Source organism: Bos indicus x Bos taurus, chromosome 1 (assembly GCF_003369695.1).
Source record: "Bos indicus x Bos taurus breed Angus x Brahman F1 hybrid chromosome 1, Bos_hybrid_MaternalHap_v2.0, whole genome shotgun sequence".
Lineage (NCBI taxonomy): Eukaryota > Metazoa > Chordata > Mammalia > Artiodactyla > Bovidae > Bos > Bos indicus x Bos taurus.
Window position 1 is genome coordinate 148,250,654 of NC_040076.1, and position 17,919 is coordinate 148,268,572.

Below are 17,919 nucleotides of genomic sequence, written 5' to 3' on the forward strand. Positions count from 1 at the left end.
CCCTCTGCTAACTGCTGGGGTCTGCCACCTTCCGGCCTCCTTGGGGGACAGTGAGCCTTTGTTTTTGTGAAGGAGAAAATGATGTTTAATGAGACCACACACACCCTCAGCCTTCTCTGCCAGGGTCTCATCTTGAAGGACACAGTCAGGGCAGTGAAATGCAGTTGTCCTGGGCCCCCAGGAGCCCACTCACCTGAGGTCACAGCTCCCCCACGACCCCCACTCCTGCAGGGGTCACCTCGGGTCCCCGGGTACCCTGTCCCCCTGAAACTGGACTCCATGGGACATGACCGCAGGGAGTATTGGTAGCAACAAAACATAAGTCACTTGCTTTTCCTCCCTTCTTCTGGAAGCAGCCAGTCAATTAGCCATCTAACCGACGTGCTGGAAATTGCAACATGCTGAAATGTCTCGATGATTATCAAGGTCTCAGCATCAGCTTTGTCAGGAGAACCCTGAACTTGCCAAGGGGACACCCAAGATGCCAGCCTCCCTGCCCCACTCCACACATCCATTCTGTTTCCATAACAGCAAGTGTGATGGGGAAAAACCTTTTGTATCCTATTACAAGTTAATCAATAAAGGGCTGTTGCCTATAAGCTTAAATTACCCATAACGACTCATCTCTGGGAACCTGCCTCCCAGGTAATGAACATGAAGCTTCAATTAAAAAAATTAATTAATTAAAAAAAAATACCTTTGTTTAGCTCACAGGAAACCTGACTAGGCCCCACCTACAAATGCCTGTAGGAAGTAAGAAACTAACATATCCCCTCCGGAGGCTGATGGGAACCAGGAAGTGTTTGACTTTACGCTTCCCTTTTAGTATAAAAGGAGGCTGAAGTCTTAACTCAGGCAAGATGGTTCTTTGGGGGCCATGAGCTTGCTGTCTTCTCAGGTTGCTGGCTTTCCGAGTAAAGTCGTTATTCCTTGACCCAACAATTCATCTCTGAATTAATGGCCCATCTTGTGGCGACCAGCACACTCTCAGTCTCAGTAACACAAAGGCTGCAGAAACCAGCACCCTGGGCTCAGTGTGAAGTTGATCACAATTACATCTCTCACCGGTGCTTATAAGCAATGAGGATTCAGCATGTCGAGCGTGTAAGGACAGGCTACTTGCTATGTTCCTATGTCCTGAAATAGGAAGGTTGCCCCAAAAACAAATACAGGGAGGAGGGTTCCCCACCATCGTCCCCTGGGACCAGCCATCAGGAAGCTTTCGAAGCATCAACACATGTGTGTGCAGGCAGGTTCTGAAGCTGTGCCTCCCAGAATCCTTGTGCCACTCAGGACTCCTGGCATCTACCCGGCCTTGCCTGAGGGTGGTCTCCAGTCCTAAGTGGACTGACGTCCCATCCCGTCATGAGGCCCACATGCAAGAAACACCACTACCTGTACCCCATGGATGAGTTGCTTCAGCATGTTTGTGTATATAGTTACATCTTTAGACTTTATTGAGGTCATTACAAGAAGCAGCTCAATGAGAACGGCTTCTGCATTTGGGCGGATATCACTGTCAAGGGCAGGGCTCTATTTGTCACCCAGTGAGCCCAGTAGAGGTCCCAGGAAAGATTTAAATTTTTTAATGAATGTAATGCCACAGGGGAAAGGCCTTTGTGAAGATTGCAGGCTCCCCTCCTTCTGATAATGAATATTATGCAACCCAGTGGCTCCTAGGACATTTAGAGCCGCGGTCAAGGATAAGCCTCGGAATGGTCTGCTTACTATATCTGCTTCCTTCTCCTTTGCAAGGTCTTGGAGGTTTTTGTTGTTGATGCATTAACATCGCCATAATAAACCTAAACCAAATAATGTTATTTGGTTTGTGAACAGCAGATTCCAAGGTTTTTTGGAAGGAGATGGAGTATAAGTAAATAGAGCTAGATATTACTAACTCCATAAATAAGCTTAGCCCTCCCTGTATGTCTGTAAGAATCCCCTGGTTTCAGGTCTGGAGACACCATCACAGCAAAACGGGTGGTCCTCATTAGTAAAAGTCGCCAAGACATTTGCAAATCATAGAAAAGTGGGGAGAAGGAAGCCCTATCACCTGAACATAGGAACTCTGATTTTGTGGCTGGAGGCCAAAGGGCAACAAGTCTCTTGAAAATGGCCATCTCCCCACCTAGTTCTGGGAAATGATGGAACAGGCTGCAGTACCTTCTCTAAGAAATATTTCCGTTTTTTAAATTAATTCATTTGTTTTTCACTGACCACGCAGTGCAGCATGTGGTATCCTAGTTCCCTGACCAGGGATCAAACTTTCTGCAGTGGAAGCAGAGTCTTAACCATGGACCCCCAGGGAAATCCCAAGAAACATTTTCTATAAGAGAATATGCCTACTTCATCCCTCCCCAAAATACTCATTTTTTGAAAATTCCTAGTTAGAAACGCTACATCATCACTGACTGAAAATAAAAGTTTCTCAAAGAAAAGACTGACAGATACAGGGAACAAGCTAGTCGTTACCAGTGGCAAGGGGGTAAGCAGGAGGACCCACACAGGGTAAGGAGGAAAAAGGGTTATTACAGGATTATATGAAATGAGGTGTGGGAATCTTTTGAAAACTGTAAACCACTATAGAATTTAAAGAATCTTTCCTTCAATTGAAAACTATAAAAAATGACTAAATAAAAAATATTTCCAGAAGGCAACTAGCATGCTAAAGCAGAAGTCTCTTAGGTTATTAGAGCTTGGTGGTTTCCCCTGTTTTCCGTGACATAACCAGGGGCTTCCCTGGTGGGTCAGATGGTAAAGAATCTGCCTGCAATGTGGGAGACCAGGGTTCAATCCCTGGGTGGGGAAGGTCCTCTGGAGAAGGGAAGAGCAACTCACTCCAGGATTCTAGCCTGCAAAATCCCATGGACAGAGGAGCCTGGCCGGCTACAATCCATGGGGTCGCAAAGAGTCAGACACAACTGAGTGACTTTCACTTCACTTCACTGCACCTAGTAAGTGGGCTTCCCAGGGGGTGCTAATGGTAAAGAACCCACCTGCCAATACAGGAGACATAAGAGATGTGAGTTTGATCCCTGGGTCAGGAAGCTCCCCTGGAGGAGGGCATGGCAACCCACTCCAGTATTCTTGCCTAGAGAATCCCATGGACAGAGGAGCCTGGTGGGCTACAGTCCATAGGGTTGCAGAGTTGGACACAACTGAAGCGATTTATGGATTTTCCAGTGGTAATGTATGGATGTGAGAATTGGACTATAAAGAAGGCTGAGCCCCGAAGAATTGATTTTGAACTGTGGTGTTGGAGAAGACTCTTGAGAGTCCCTTGGACTGTAAGGAGATCCCACCAGTCCATCCTAAAGGAGATCAGTCCTGGGTGTTCATTGGAGGGACTGATGTTGAAGCTGAAACTCCAATACTTTGGCCACCTGATGAGAAGAGCTGACTCATTTGAAAAGACCCTGACACTGGGAAAGATTGAGGGCAGGAGAAGAAGGGGACGACAGAGGATGAGATGGTTGGATGGCATCACCAACTAGATGGACATAGGTTTGGGTGGACTCCGGGAGTTGGTGATGGACAGGGAGGCCTGACGTGCTGTGATTCATGGGGTCGCAGAGTCAGGCACGACTGAGCAACTGAACTGAACTGAACTGAAGCAACTTAGCACACACCCAATATCTCACCCATCATCAATCACATAAGGATCTGGGGAGAGGCCTAAAATTATCCCACCCCCAGCTGAAGATATTTTCAGTTAAAGACAGGAGGAGGCTCCAAGGACCCAATTCTTCATGGTGTTAAATGATCCTCAGTGTTCTGTTAGATAACCAATAGTTCTAAGCTGCTCTGCCCTTAATTAGCTCTATGACCATGGAAATGTCCCTTTTCTTCTTGGCCTCCATTTCCTTATCTTTGAAAACAGAGACACGTCTTGGATGATCTTAACATCCTCTTTTATTCTGAGCCTGTTGCATCCTGGTGGAGCCAACCTTTTCTAGAATTGCCAGCAAGCGCCTCTTGCTTTCCTAAGGGGAGTAGTCAACAATGTCCACCAGGGGGCGCCTGGTTCACTGCAAGCTGTGGCCCTGGGGTTCCGGACACCCTGTGGGCAGGTGGAGTGACCCCAGCTTTCCCATCCAACCCTGGAAGGATTCCAGGCATCTAGGGATGGAAGGTCCTCCTAGGGGGTTAGGCTAGAATGGCATCATGTCCTCTACTAACCTGTTTGGCCATTTATCTCCACCTCTGAACAGCTGGTCTGGACATCTGTATTTCTGAAATTTCTGGTATTTGGTAATTTGGGACCAGCTGCCTATGTGAGAAGCTTTTCAGTTCATTCACTTCTGATCCATCAGAAGCCAAGAATCTAGGAGCTGGTTGAAGCTGGAAAAAAAAAAAAAAAATCTGCCTCTTACCCTCAATCCCTGGGTGCTGAGATCTGGGCTCACGACCAGCATTTAGAGGGGGTGGAGATTTAGAGGGGTGGTCAAAGAGAGTCCTGGGCAATGGGAAGGGGGCAGGGGGCTGAGGATGGGGGTGTGTTGGTGCTGTTCTCCCAAGATGGCCTGAATGTCTCTCCACTCACGAAGGCTACAGTCAACCCTGGATAAAATATGGGGCTTTGGCCCCTCTATCTGTAGCTGGAACTCAAGCCACATGGGAATTCTCCAAGTATAAATACAATCAGACACAACATTCCCTGTGCTCCCAATGAAGTTTCTTGGATTCTTGGGACTGCTGTTTCTAAGGCTCTTGAAGAACTTCACCAGCTCTGTAGAAGATGTTTCTTACAGATTGTTATTCCCTCAAAAATATATGTTGAAATTTCAGCCATTGGTACCTGTGAATGTGATGTTATTTGGAAACCGAGTCATTGCAGATGGAACTGGTTATGTTAAGGTGAGGTCATTCAGGTGGGTTTTCAATCCAACGTGCCCGCTCAGTCGTGTCTGAGTCTTTGTGACCCCATGGACTGTAGCCTGCCAGGTTCCTCTGTTCATGGAGTGAACAGCCACTCCTTCCACTGGAGTGAGTAGCCATTTCCTTCTCCAGGGGATCTTCCCGACCCAGGAATTGAACCGGGGTCTCCTGCACGGCAGGCAGATTCTTCACCATCTGAGCTACCGGGGAAGCTCTTGGCTCTTACTAAACTGAACAAAAGGTAGCCCTGCCTATTATCTCCAAACTTCCTCCATGGACTGTTTTCCAGTCAACCCCTGCCCTTCCAACATCACCAACCTTTTCTTCTCCTCTGTTTCTTCCATTGCTTCTAAACAAAGATTGAAACAAATCATTAACCTTTATACATATTTTCTCTTCTTTCACTGTCAAAAATGTCAGTCTATGGTCATACTGGGTTGACTGGTGGCCCTACCAAAATTCACATCACCTGGAACCTAAGAATGTGACCTTAGCTTTGAATAACAGTTTTTGCCGACGTAATTGGGCTTCCCAGGTGGCTCAGCAATAAAGAATCTGCCTGCAATGCTGGAGACACAGGAGACTCGGGTTCGACCCTTGGGTCAGGAAGATCCCCTGGAGGAGGGCATGGCAACCCACCCCAGTATTCTTGCCTGGAGAATCCCGTGGACAGAGGAGCCTGGCGGGCTACAGTCCATGGGGTTGCAAAGAGTCGGACACGACTGAAGTGACTGAGCACACGTGCACACAGACATTATTAAGGTAAGGGTCTCAAGATGACATCATCCTCATTGTGGTTGGTGGTGAGCCTGAAGTCCCATGACAGATGTCCCTGGAAGAGTCAGAAAGGGAAAGAGCACAAGAAGAGACAGGGGGAGAAGCACTGTATAGACAGAGGCGAAGGCTGAAGTGATGCATCCACAAGCCAAGGCGTGCCAGGGCCCACAGAGAGCTGGAAGAGGCAAGGAAGGACGCCTCCCTAAAGCCTTTAGGAGGAGCGTGGGGGCTTCCTTGGTGGTCCAGTGGCTAAGAATCTGCCTTGCCATGCAGGGGATGCATGTTAGATCCCCAGTCAGACAACAAAGATCCCAACATGCTGTGGAGCAGCTAAGCCTGAGTGTCACAGCTACTGAGCCTGCGCCACACCTACAGAGTCCCTGCGTCACCGTGAAATGTGCGGATGCTGCAACTAAGACCTGGTGCTGCCAAATACATTAATAATTTTTGTAGAAAGGACTGTTGCTTCTTGACACCTGAGTTTCAGACTTCTGGTCTCCGTAACCGTGAGAGGATAAATTTCTGTTGTATTAAGGCACAGTGGCTTGTGGCCATCTGTGCAGCCGCCCCAGGAACCTGATATGATCCAAGAAGGTGTACAGTTGCTGCTCCCAGGTAGACCACTTCCCTTCCTGAAACACTTCTCAACCTTGGCTGCTGAGACTATCCCCGCTCTTTTCCTTCCAGCACTAAACACGCACTGGCCAAGCGCCTACTCTGTGCCAGGCACACTGCAGGGTCCAGGGCTGCGGCTGCAGTGACGGGTGGTCCCTGCCCCAGGGAGCTCAGGCTCTTCTGCCAGTGCGCCTCTCCTCCTTGGGTCCTCCTCCCACTAACCGGGGCATATTCCCTGTTCCCTCTGCCCCGCAAAGCTTCTGTCACAGGAACAACCCCCGAATCTACAACTGTATCTTCTGCCTGTGTCTCCTAGCTTCCAGACCAGACCTGCCTCCTTTGGCTGCTCCGTGACTCCTCCTGGGGCCTCTGGAGATGGCAAATGCCCCCTTCCCTCTAAGCAGTTCTATCCCCATCTATATAACCCGGCTCTCCTGCAGAGTGCCCCTCGGCCTACAGGCAGGTGCCTTGACACTCCTCCTGATGTCCCCATACCCAGGCCCGGCCCAGGCCTGCCCCGCCTCCTTCCCTCCCCCTCCCGCCGGCCCCCGGCTCATCCCTTATCACCCCCTGTCTTCTGTGTGTCCCTCACACAGACCAGGAGTCTGAACGCCTCACTGTCACAGGCAGGCTTCCCATCAAAGACCCCTGATGGCCCTGGCCGGACTCCAGAATACTGTCTGGCTCCTTGGTGGGGGCAGCCACAGCCCTCCTTAAAGGGAACCCAGCACACGTGCCCCTGAGGGCTTCCACCAACGTGGACCCTTCACATCCTTTAATACTCCCAGCCCTGTCCTCCCCCTTGCCTCCCTGCCCAGCGCCCTCTAACTTCCCTCAATCCAGCCCTTCCAACCACCAGCCCAGCCTCAAGCTGGCCTCCACGGGGGACGGTGTTCTCTCCTTCCCCGGGATGCTGGTGAGGCCCTGGAGCAGGCTCTGACCTATTGTCTGGGCCACATCCCGTCTTCCACGTCCACCTTCTCTGACCTGAACCTGGCGGGAGCCACGGCCACACCGCCGCCCACCCCTCCCAGCCGCCCCTACAGGAGCGGACCCAGCAACCAGCCTCAATGTGGACGAGTCCCACCAAGAGCTGTGGAATCAGAACGGGCGAGTTCAGCTCTTGGGGCACATTTTATCCTCCTGCAAGTGAAGCATGATTCTCTTGAAGAAATGCGGGTCCACTGGTGAAGACTCCTTGCTTCCAGTGCAGGGGGCACAGGTTCAATCCCTGGTCGGAGAACTACGCTCCTGCACACCGCACCCTGCGGCCAAGGTGGAAAGAAGGTGACAAGCTCCGTGTGAGGATGAGAACTGTCCCCAGCAGACGATTTCCCACCCTCATCACCCGGACTGTCAAAGACTGTGCCCCCCACCCCAAGGCTCCCTGCTATGAGCTGAAATTCACATGTTGAAGTCCTAACCCCCCGACCTCGGACTATGACTGTCTTTGGACACGAAGTCATTGCAATTACACAGATGTCATTAATTAAGATGAGATCATCCTGAAGTATGGGGGCCCTTAATCCAAAATGACTGATGTCTATAAAAAGGGGAAATAGGACACAGACACACAGAGAGGGCAGACCCATGAGGACGTAGGAAGAAGACCAACATCTACCAGCCAAAGAGGGGGCCTCAGAAGACACCCACCCTGCTGGCATCCTGATTTCAGACTTTTATCCTCCACCACTGCAAGGCATTTCTGTTACTGAAGTCACCCAGTTATGGAGGGACATTTACCAAATGTCCTTCCAACCCTCTGTCCTAAAGGGCTGCATTTGCTCCCAGGACCCTCAACAAGGGACGTGCTTAATTCCTAAAGGGCAGTTACCCAGCTCCAGTAGGAGCTAATTACCCGTCTTTTCATGGTGGGTTGGGGAAGGCAGGCGTGGAAGAGCCCTGTTTCCCCTCTTCCTTTGTCGTCCCCTTTTCTTCTGGGGTCCCTTGGGCATTTCTCCATCCAGCCAACACCAAGGGAAGGCCTGCCATATACCAACAAGGCCTGCAGTATGCAAACATACTGCTGGCCCACGTGTTACACCCTGATGTGAAAAGACCAGTGCACCTTGGGCACCTCATCGTGATCCCATATGCCTGGCTAGCCAGTCGGCGCGTTTCCTCTGGACCCTGAGTCTAGCCCTGGCGTAGCAGTTGCCCATGAGAACACAGGTCTTCTTGGGTGCAGAGCATTATGTACAAATATCCCAACTTTATGCTGTTCTTCAAAGGAAAAGAGGAGATCCACTCCCCCTTCTCTTGGGAGGTTGCATCTCACAGAGGCAAAGAATGGACAGCATTTTCCCCAAAGGGTGGACTGGTGGTTCTTCCTGGGAGGCTCCTGGGCCCCAGCAGTGGTGGGAGGCTCTGGCTGTGGGTCTTCACACCGGAGACCAGGCCAGAGAATGCGGAGTGGGATGACTGAGCCCTGGACCCCCCGGCAGGGTAGGGGGTTAGGGCTGGACAGAAGGCCAGCAGGGAGCAGGGCCAGGGAGGGAGGGGGTCCAGATGAGCAGAGAGAGCCCAGCCCACCACCGTGCAGGCCTGGGGAGTCCTGGCCGGGACCCAGGAGGAGAGGAGGGTCCAGGATCTAGAAGCAGGCAGCTGGGCTGGGAGACGGCCACAGCAGGTCACAGGCCCGCAGTTCAAGAAGGAAACGTCAGACCTAGGTGGAGAGGGGATGTTTGAGGGTGAGCAAGGCCAGGTCTCCCAAGGATAGACTGGGAAGCCCCCCAGCATGGGGGCAGTGGTCCCGAGAGCAGGACCTCAGCCTTGGCTCCTGGCCAGGATGAGAGAAAGGAACCGTGTCTCTGAAAATAAGAGGAAAGCCCACATTTCCAGAAGCAGACGGGCAGAAGCCGCGATTTGAGAAGCCAGCCTCCTGAATGGAGGGCAAGTGCTTTCCGCCTGAGGTCAGGACCCAACTAGGACACGAGGGGACCACGGGAGGGATTGGGGGGGATGGGGGAGGGAAGGGCAGGTGCACTGAGCTCGGAGGGAGCAGGGCTGGGGGACCACACCAGCCCAAGGGCCGTGCTTTTGGAAGCCAAGCATTCTGATGGTCTTTGCACTGTCCCCAAATCCACTGACTTTCCCCAGACACTTCGACGACTTAGCACCAGCTCTCAGACTGCCTCTTCCACCCAGGCAACAATCTTCTGAGGCTCACAGGGGTTTGGAAAGCACTCTTACTGCCTAAGACTCTCAGGTTGCAGGACTGGTCAGCAGTCAACCCCCAGCCAACACAAGGCCAGCCTGGAGCGTAGGCGGCCCCGATCAGGAAGGGTTTTACTTGGTCTCCCATCTGAGGTCTTGGGAGAGGTGGAAAGGAGTGGGTGGTTAAGCAGGTGACCTGGAAAGGTGACCTGAGTTGATGTTTGAATTGTGAAAACCCATTAACCAGAAGACTAATGTTTAGCCTGCTGCTGCTGTTGATAAGAGCAGGGTGCTTGAAAGTTGCACCTTCTACCATTTCCTGAACTGGAATAAAAAGAGGATCTTTGTTCCATCACTAAACAGACAAATTTGGGGTTTCATCCTTCAGTGAGTCTAATCAACCTACATAATTGTTCATCTTTCCCTGTAATTCTAAAACCAGAAAAAAGATGAAGAGAAGCCAGTTGTGACATTTAAAAGGATAAGGAATTGGCAGGAGTCACCTGCATTTTTGCAGTGTCTGCCTCCTCTTTCCCCTCCCCACCGTCCACTAGTCTATTTTGGAGAAGCGCAGGCAGGGGTCATTTGTGGATTAGAAATTTCATGACCCCACAGACTCAACAGCCAGAGTGAGCACAGTGAGTAAGAATGACTGCCTCTTAGTAAGTCTGAGAACCAGAAACCGACAAGAGAAATGGCCTCTTCTGCCTCTGGAGCCGGCTGTCTGAGGGATCGAGCAGCCAGACAGATGTTCCCCTGGACGTGAAGGCTGATCCTCCACGGTGACAGACACGCAGAGAATCTACGACACCCGGATGCGCCCCCTCCTCCAGCAGGTTCCACAAGCGAGGGGGACCCTCATTGGTTCAGTCACCGGGATCCTGCTCACCAGGCTTTGCATGAGACACAGACACGGGCAATGAGGATGCGCTGGTGGAAATCTCCCCAGTCATCGGTGCCTGCGGTTGTTTTAAATTTTTTTTTTTCCCCCAAGAAGGCCAGAAGCTAAACAGCAGGGCAGAAGACCCAGGGACCTGAGATCTTAGTCCCAGAAGCTGGCCCTGACCAACACCTGTGGGAGAAGCTCCCCATTGTTATTTCAGGCTGTCCTTGACTCTTCACCCCTGGGGTCCCTGAACCCCACCTGTGTGGATGGAATGTTTTGGAAGAATGAGAACTTGGGGGACCTCCTTGGTGGTCCAGTGGTTAAGACTTGGCCTTCTTCCAGTGCAAGGGGTGCAGCTTCCACCCCTGGTGGGGGAGCGAAGATCCCATGTGCCTCACAGTCAAAAAACAAAACTTGAAACAGAAGCGAGAGTGCAACAAATTCCATAAAGACTTTAAAAACTGTCCAAGATTCAGAATGGGGAACACATGTACACCCATGGCTGATTCATGTCAATGTATGGCAAAAACCACTACAATATTGTAAAGTAATTAGCCTCCAATTAAAATGAATAAATTTTTAAAAAGTCCAAGAATCTTTAAAAAAAAAAAGACAGAACTTGCTCATTCCCCAACCCACTCTGCTCAGGGCCTGCACACAGCACTGCTTTGCACAGCGTGTCCCAAGGCAGATCCATGGGGCTGTGAGAAGAAGCTTTTGTCCCAAAGCTGCCAGGGAAGGGCTTGGCTTCCTGACCCACTTTTGGGACCCAAAGCCTCCGCAGAAAGTTCCAGGTGGGATCCTGGAGGCGGGGAAGCCAGCCAGGCTGCTGGGCCTGGGTGACCGCTTGGTGACACCTTTGGGTGCTGGGGGTGCAGAGCCCGCCAGGAGCACCCTGGAAGGAGAACGCCATTCCCTCTGGCGCTCAGCTCATCCACCCCACCTCGGGCCTCTGTGGAGCCTCAGGGGGGTCCATCTGCTCCCTTACCCCACACCTCACATCCCACCTGAGCTCCCTGACCCAGGCCGGCCCCAGGGGAGGGGAGGAACCCTCCTTGGACACATAAAGGCCCGCAGGCTACTCCCTGGGAAAGAGCCCTGGGGCAGGTCGCTGATGCTCTCCAAGTTCCCCATCTCCTGCCTAATAAAGAACACCAGAGCCACCTCCGTCACGGTAAAAATCAGACAGCTGGAGCACACGACAGTTCTCAGGGCAGGGAACACAGAAAAGGCTTCCCTCCTCAAAGGCAGAAGAGGGCTCTTGGCTTCACTGCTTCTCAAGACTGGGTGCTCCAGGTTTGCCCTCGGAACACAAAACCGGGCAGCGATTAAGGAATTAGGCTGTATATGAATGCATTACATGTATTTTATTTTATAATTATGCATATATTAGTGCATGTATCGGAAAAGACAATGGCACCCCACTCCAGTACTCTTGCCTGGAAAATCCCATGGACAGAGGAGCCATGGGCTGCAGTCCATGGGGTCACTAAGAGTTGGACACGACTGAGCGACTTCACTTTCACTTTTCACTTTCATGCATTGGAGAAGGAAATGGCAACCCACTCCAGTGTTCTTGCCTGGACAATCCCAGGGATGGGAGAGCCTGGTGGGCTGCCATCCATGGGGTCACACAGAGTTGGACACGACTGAAGCGACTTAGCAGCAGCAGCAGCAGCAGCAGCACATATATGTGGAATCTAGAAAAAAGGTGCAGATGAACTTACCTGGAAAGAAGAAATAGAGACACAGATGTAGAGAGCGCAATTTCTGGCACTGTGGAGTAGCTGTAAGACTTTGGACCCATTTCATAACTTCCATGCCTCAGTTTCCTTGTGTATAAATTGGGATTATAATGATGTATTGGTAGTAAGCCAACTCAGGGTAATTGTGAGGAGGAAATTTGTTCAGGAAAAGTGTTCAGAAGAGTACCTGGTATTTTCCCCCCCAAATTTTTGGCACGTATTGTACTCCCTGAACAGCCACCAGCTCTCCATTTGATGCAGCTTGTGGGTGGATTCCAGAGGGCATGGGCTGGGGCAGCAAGGCTCCCTCCCTTCAGATCTCTGATGGCAACCATCCCCTTGGCCCTTCACAGGTCCATGTCCAGGAGATAGCAGGAGGAGTCCAAGGTTCCCCTTTTCGGAGCTACTAGAAAGGACTTGGAGCATGCGTTGAGCAGTCAGCAAAGGTGAGAGGCAGACTGTTCAGACCACCCAGGTCTGAGGTCTGCGGCAGCTGCAGATGTCCATCTGTGGATGGACACCACAGGTGAGCTTTAGTGGATGGTTTCAGGTGCTGGCAGTTGCTATTAAACTAGCATAATAAGAGCAAAATGTTTTCCAAAAGCAAGTGGAAACGTTTTCCGGGAGAATCTGGGGTTTCATTCGGACAGACATGTTGTGAGGTTTTTCATCAGCACTTCTCTGTGGAGGATCAAGACGTCAAGATGGACCCTCTCCACCTGCCCCCCAGACCTCACAGCTGGGCACCACTGCGTTGGTGCAAGCTTACAACGGCACCTGGCATTTTGTAAGCTCTCAATAACTGCTGGTTACGACTGCCATTGTTTTACTGGAGCATACCCTGAAGTAATTTTTCAAGATAGACTCCATGGAAGGGAAAACTTTGAGTCTTTTTTCATGTATGAGACGTCGTTATTTTGCCTTCTCATTTGATTGACAGGTTGTGAGATACAAAGTTCTATGTTTGAAATCACTTTCCTTCGGTGATTCAAAATCCTTTCCCTTGAAGGCATCGTCTCACTGTTTTCTCCCACCCAAGTACTAACCAGGCCCGACCCTGTTTAGCTGATGAGATCAGATGAGATCAGGCACATTCAGGGTGATCTGGCCACGGACTGTCTTCCTGTTTGCTAATATCCAGTGTTGCTAATGAGAAATTCCATGCAAATGTGATTCTTGTACCTTTGTATATAACTGTTTCTTGTATTTGTGACTTTTTAAGGTCTCCTCTTTATGTTTGGTGTTTGGAAAATTCACAAGGATGTGTCTAAGGGTGAAATTTGACCTCTTCAACTTGCCCAATATTTGTCGAACACTTTAGCTGAGCCTGTGTTTCTCTTCAGCTCTGAAAGACTTTAGATCAGATCAGATCAGTCGCTCAGTTGTGTCTGACTCTTTGCGACCCCATGAACCGCAGCACGCCTGAAAGACTTAAGTTCTGATAATTTCCTTTTATCATTTTTTCTGAATATTTCTTCCTTTCAATTTTCTTCTTTTGCACTTTTGGAACTCTCATCTGATAAAATACTGGACTTACTGCAAACTGGTACAGCCGCTATGGAGTACAGTGTGGAGATGCCTTAGAAAACTGGAAATAGAACTGCCATATGACCCAGCCTGAGCATACAAAACAAGGAAACCAGAACTGAGACACATGTACCCCAATGTTCACTGCAGCACTGTTAAAAATAGTTAGGACATGGAAGCCACCTAGATGTCCACTGGCAGGCGAATGGATAAGGAAGTTGTGGTACATATACACAACGGAATATTACTCAGCTATGAAAAAGAATAGGGGCTTCCCTGATAGTTCAGTTGGTAAAGAATTCGCCTGCAATGCAGGAGACTGCAGTTAGATTTCTGGGTCAGGAAGATAAAAAAGAATGCATTTGAATCTTTTCTAATGAGGTGGACAAAACTGGATCCTATCATACAGAGTGAAGTAAGTCAGAAAGAGAAACACCAATACAGTATATTAACACATATATATGGAATTTAGAAAGATGGTAATGATGATCCTATATGCAAGGGAGCAAAAGAGACACAGATGTAAAGAATAGACTTTTGGACTCTGTGAGAGAAGGGGAGGGTGGGATGATTTGAGAGAACAGCATTGAAGCATGTATATTACCATATATGAAATAGATGACCAGTGCAAGTTTGATGCATGAAGCAGGGCACTCAAAGCAAGTGCACTGGGATGACCCAGAGGGATGGGGGAGGGTGGTGGGAGTGGGGTTCAGGATGGGGGGACACATGTGCACCTGTGGGTGACTCATGTCAATGTATGGCAAGAACCACCACAATATTGTAAAGTAATTATCCTCCAATTAAAATAAATTAATTAATTTTAAAAAATACTGGACTTACTTAATTGATCCTCTATGTCATCTACATTTTCTTTCTTAATTTCCATCTTTTTATTCTGGAAGACTGCCTTTGTTCTTCCTTCCAAGTCTTTTATTACAGGTTTTATTTTGATAGTAATAGTTTTCAATGTCAAGAACTCTTCCTTATTCTCTAAGTGCTCCTTTTTCAGAGCAACTGTTCTCATTTTACAACTTTCAAAAACTGTGATACCTTCAAAAATTCCTCTAATATACCTATTGGAAGGTTGGATAGAAATTTTATTTTGAGTTCTTCTCTGTTGCCTAGTTTATCTATTCTTTCTCTTGCACTAGTCTTTTTTTTTCTTTTAATCATCTAGGTCCTCCTGTTTGGCCCATTTCTCCTTTTAAAAAGTATGGTGCTCCTCAGTTGCCCTTCATATTTAGACACCAGAAGAGTTGGTTAGTGCAGGTAGCTATTTTCTCTGTTCTTTTTTTTTTTTTAACATCAAAAAAATAGTTGTAAATGTTTTTTAGAGATATTTTTTATTTTAATTGGCAGCTAATTACTTAACAATATTGTAAAGAGTCCCTTGGACTGCAAGGAGATCCAACCAGTCCATCCTAAAGGAAATCAGTCCTGAATATTCATTGGAAGGACTGATGCTGAAACTGAAACTCCAATACTTTGGCCACGTGATGCAAAGAACCAACTCATTGGAAAAGACCCTGATGCTGGGAAAGATTGAAGGCTGGAGGAGAAGGGGACAACAGAGGATGAGATGGTTGGATGTCATCAATGGACATGAGTTTGGGTAAACTCCGGGAGTTGGTGTTGGACAGGGAGGCCTGGAGGGCTGCACTCCATGGGGTCGCAAAGAGTCGGACATGACTGAGGGACTGAACTGAACTGAACTGATTGCGGTGGTTTTTGCTGAACACTGACATGAATCAGCCTTGGGTGCATCTGTGTCCCCTGTCCTGAACCCCACTCCCACCTCCCTCCCCACCCATCCCTCTGATCTGCTGCCTGGATAGGCTAGGTGGGAATTGGGAAGCACGGGTTCTCTCTTCTGTCGTATCTGTCACCTCTCCCCTTCTCCCCACAGAGACCACTCCCTCTTTCCCTCTACTGCATTCTTCTCCTCCCCAACCCCCCAGCAACTAGCCCGTCTAACAACCGCAGCAAGTCCACACCTACAGTGTGAGCCAGCCTAAAATATCTCCACAAGGGCTTTGGTTTCGCTGAACCAGCTCCCACGGATACCTCCTTGGTGCCAGGTTATCTCCTTTCCCAGGTGCCCAGTAAATACATGTTGCCCGCCCAGTAGATACATGTTGCCCGCCCAGTTGAATATCAGCATTTTGTGAATGGGGTACTAGAAGCCCCGAAGTTAATGCACCCAAGCAGCTCAAAGCAGCCTGTACAGTCTGCTGGTGTCTACACATCCCCTATCTAGAGGTGCCACGGTCTTCCTTTCCAGTACAAGGAGTCCATTTGGGACAGCGGCCCCTGGAGAACCACTATGGCACTGCCAGACTGTGGTGCAGTGGTAAAGAGTCCGCCTGCCAACGCATGCACAGGAGACACGGGTTCGATCCCTGGGTCAGGAAGATTCCCTGGAGGAGGAAATGGCAACCCCCTCCAGTATTCTTGCCTGGGAAATTCCGTGGACAGAGGAGCCTGGTGGCTCCTACAGTGTAGGGGGTGCAAAAGAGTCAGACACGACTGAGTGACTGAGCAAGCACACAGCACGGACCACTGCAGGGTCACCCACAGGCATCACAGTGGATCCTGCGTTTTGAGATTTAAGGCACTGACATGGAATTTAATAAGACTCATCATCCTAGATTCATGCCTGAAGCTGAAATGGTATTTTCGTTTCTTTCTTCCTTTTCTGTGTAGTGGGATCTCAACAAACTGAGGACTGGAGATAGACCTATTCCTAGGAGCCAGAAAACTATTCCGAATGGCCAACACATTCCTGTGACTAACATGTAAGATACTTGGATACATTTTCCACTCTGAGGAGGCTTCAGGGGGGACTGAGTATAGGTTAGTGACAATCAACAAACTAATTTACTATCAACTTTACTGTAGAATTACATTTCAAGCTGAACTCAGAAAGCAAGAGAAAGGATGCAGCTCCAAAACAATTTCCCAGCGAGTGAGTTTTTTTTTTTTAATCCATTGGTTTCAATGGCCATGGTAAATCAAGGACATTTTGAACTCTGTGCAACCAAAGAATTCAATGATCTGCAAGTCTTGTCCCACTTGACTAGTTCTCCAACTAAACTAGTTAACACCAGAGACTGAACCAAGCGTGAGAGCCGTATCTGCCTTGCCTAGTTCTTTGTTCTGATTAAAAACACAAATATCTAAACTCAACCCCCAACCCCCTTATTATTAATTCATAGTATCCGTTTAACCACTACCAATAAGTTTTCCCACTCATTTTTTAAAACACAAGTTCAATTTAATTGTTCCAGGCTAAAAATATTCAGCTCCCAGCTTCTCCTAGAAATTGGAAGTTGAAGAATCCCTTGTTTCTCCGAATGAGTTACTGTAATAATAATAATAATAAATTAGCACTACTGTATTACTTTCCTCAGTCAGTTCAGTTGCTTGATCATGTCCGACTCTTTGTGACCCCATGGACTGCAGCATTCCAGGCTTCCCTGTCCATCAACAACTCCTGGAGCTTGCTCCAACTCAAGTCCATGGAGTCAGTGATGCCATCCAACCATCTCATCTTCTGTCGTTCCCTTCTCCTCCTGCCTTCAATCTTTCCCAGCATCAGGGTCTTTTCCAAGGAGTCAGTTCTTCACATCAGGTGGCTAAAGTATTGGAGTTTCAGCTTCAGCATCAGTCCTTAATGTAAATATTCAGGACTGATTTCCTTTAGGATTGACTGGTTGGCTCTCTTTGCAGTCCAAGGGACTCTTAAGAGTCTTCTTCAAAACCACAGTTCAAAAGCATCAAGTCTTTGAAATTCTTTATAAAGCACTCAGCTTTCTTTATAGTCCATATATAACTCTCACATCCATACATGACTACTTGAAAAACCACAGTTTTGACTAGATGGATCTTTGTTGGCAAAATAATGTCTCAGCTTTTTAATATGCTATGTAGGAATATTACTTTCCTAGAGCTTCCATAGAGTCGGACATGACTGAGCGACGGAACTGAACTGAGAGCTTCCATAACAAAGTACAACAAGATGAGTGACTTAAAACAGCAGAAATTTATTCTCTCAATTTTTTTCAATTTAAATTTATCTATTTTAATTGGAGGCTAATTACTTTACAATATTGTATTGGTTTTGCCATACATCAATAAGGGCCAGAAATCCAGAATTAAGTTGTGGGCGGGACTGACTTTTTCTTGGGGGCTCAGAGAGAATGCCCGCTCATGCCTCTCTCCTCATTTCTGGTGGCTGCTGGCAATCCTTGGAATCCCCTGGCTTGTAGCAACATAGCTCCCATCACTGCCTCTATTGTCACGTGACCGTCTTCCCTCCACGTGTCTATGCCT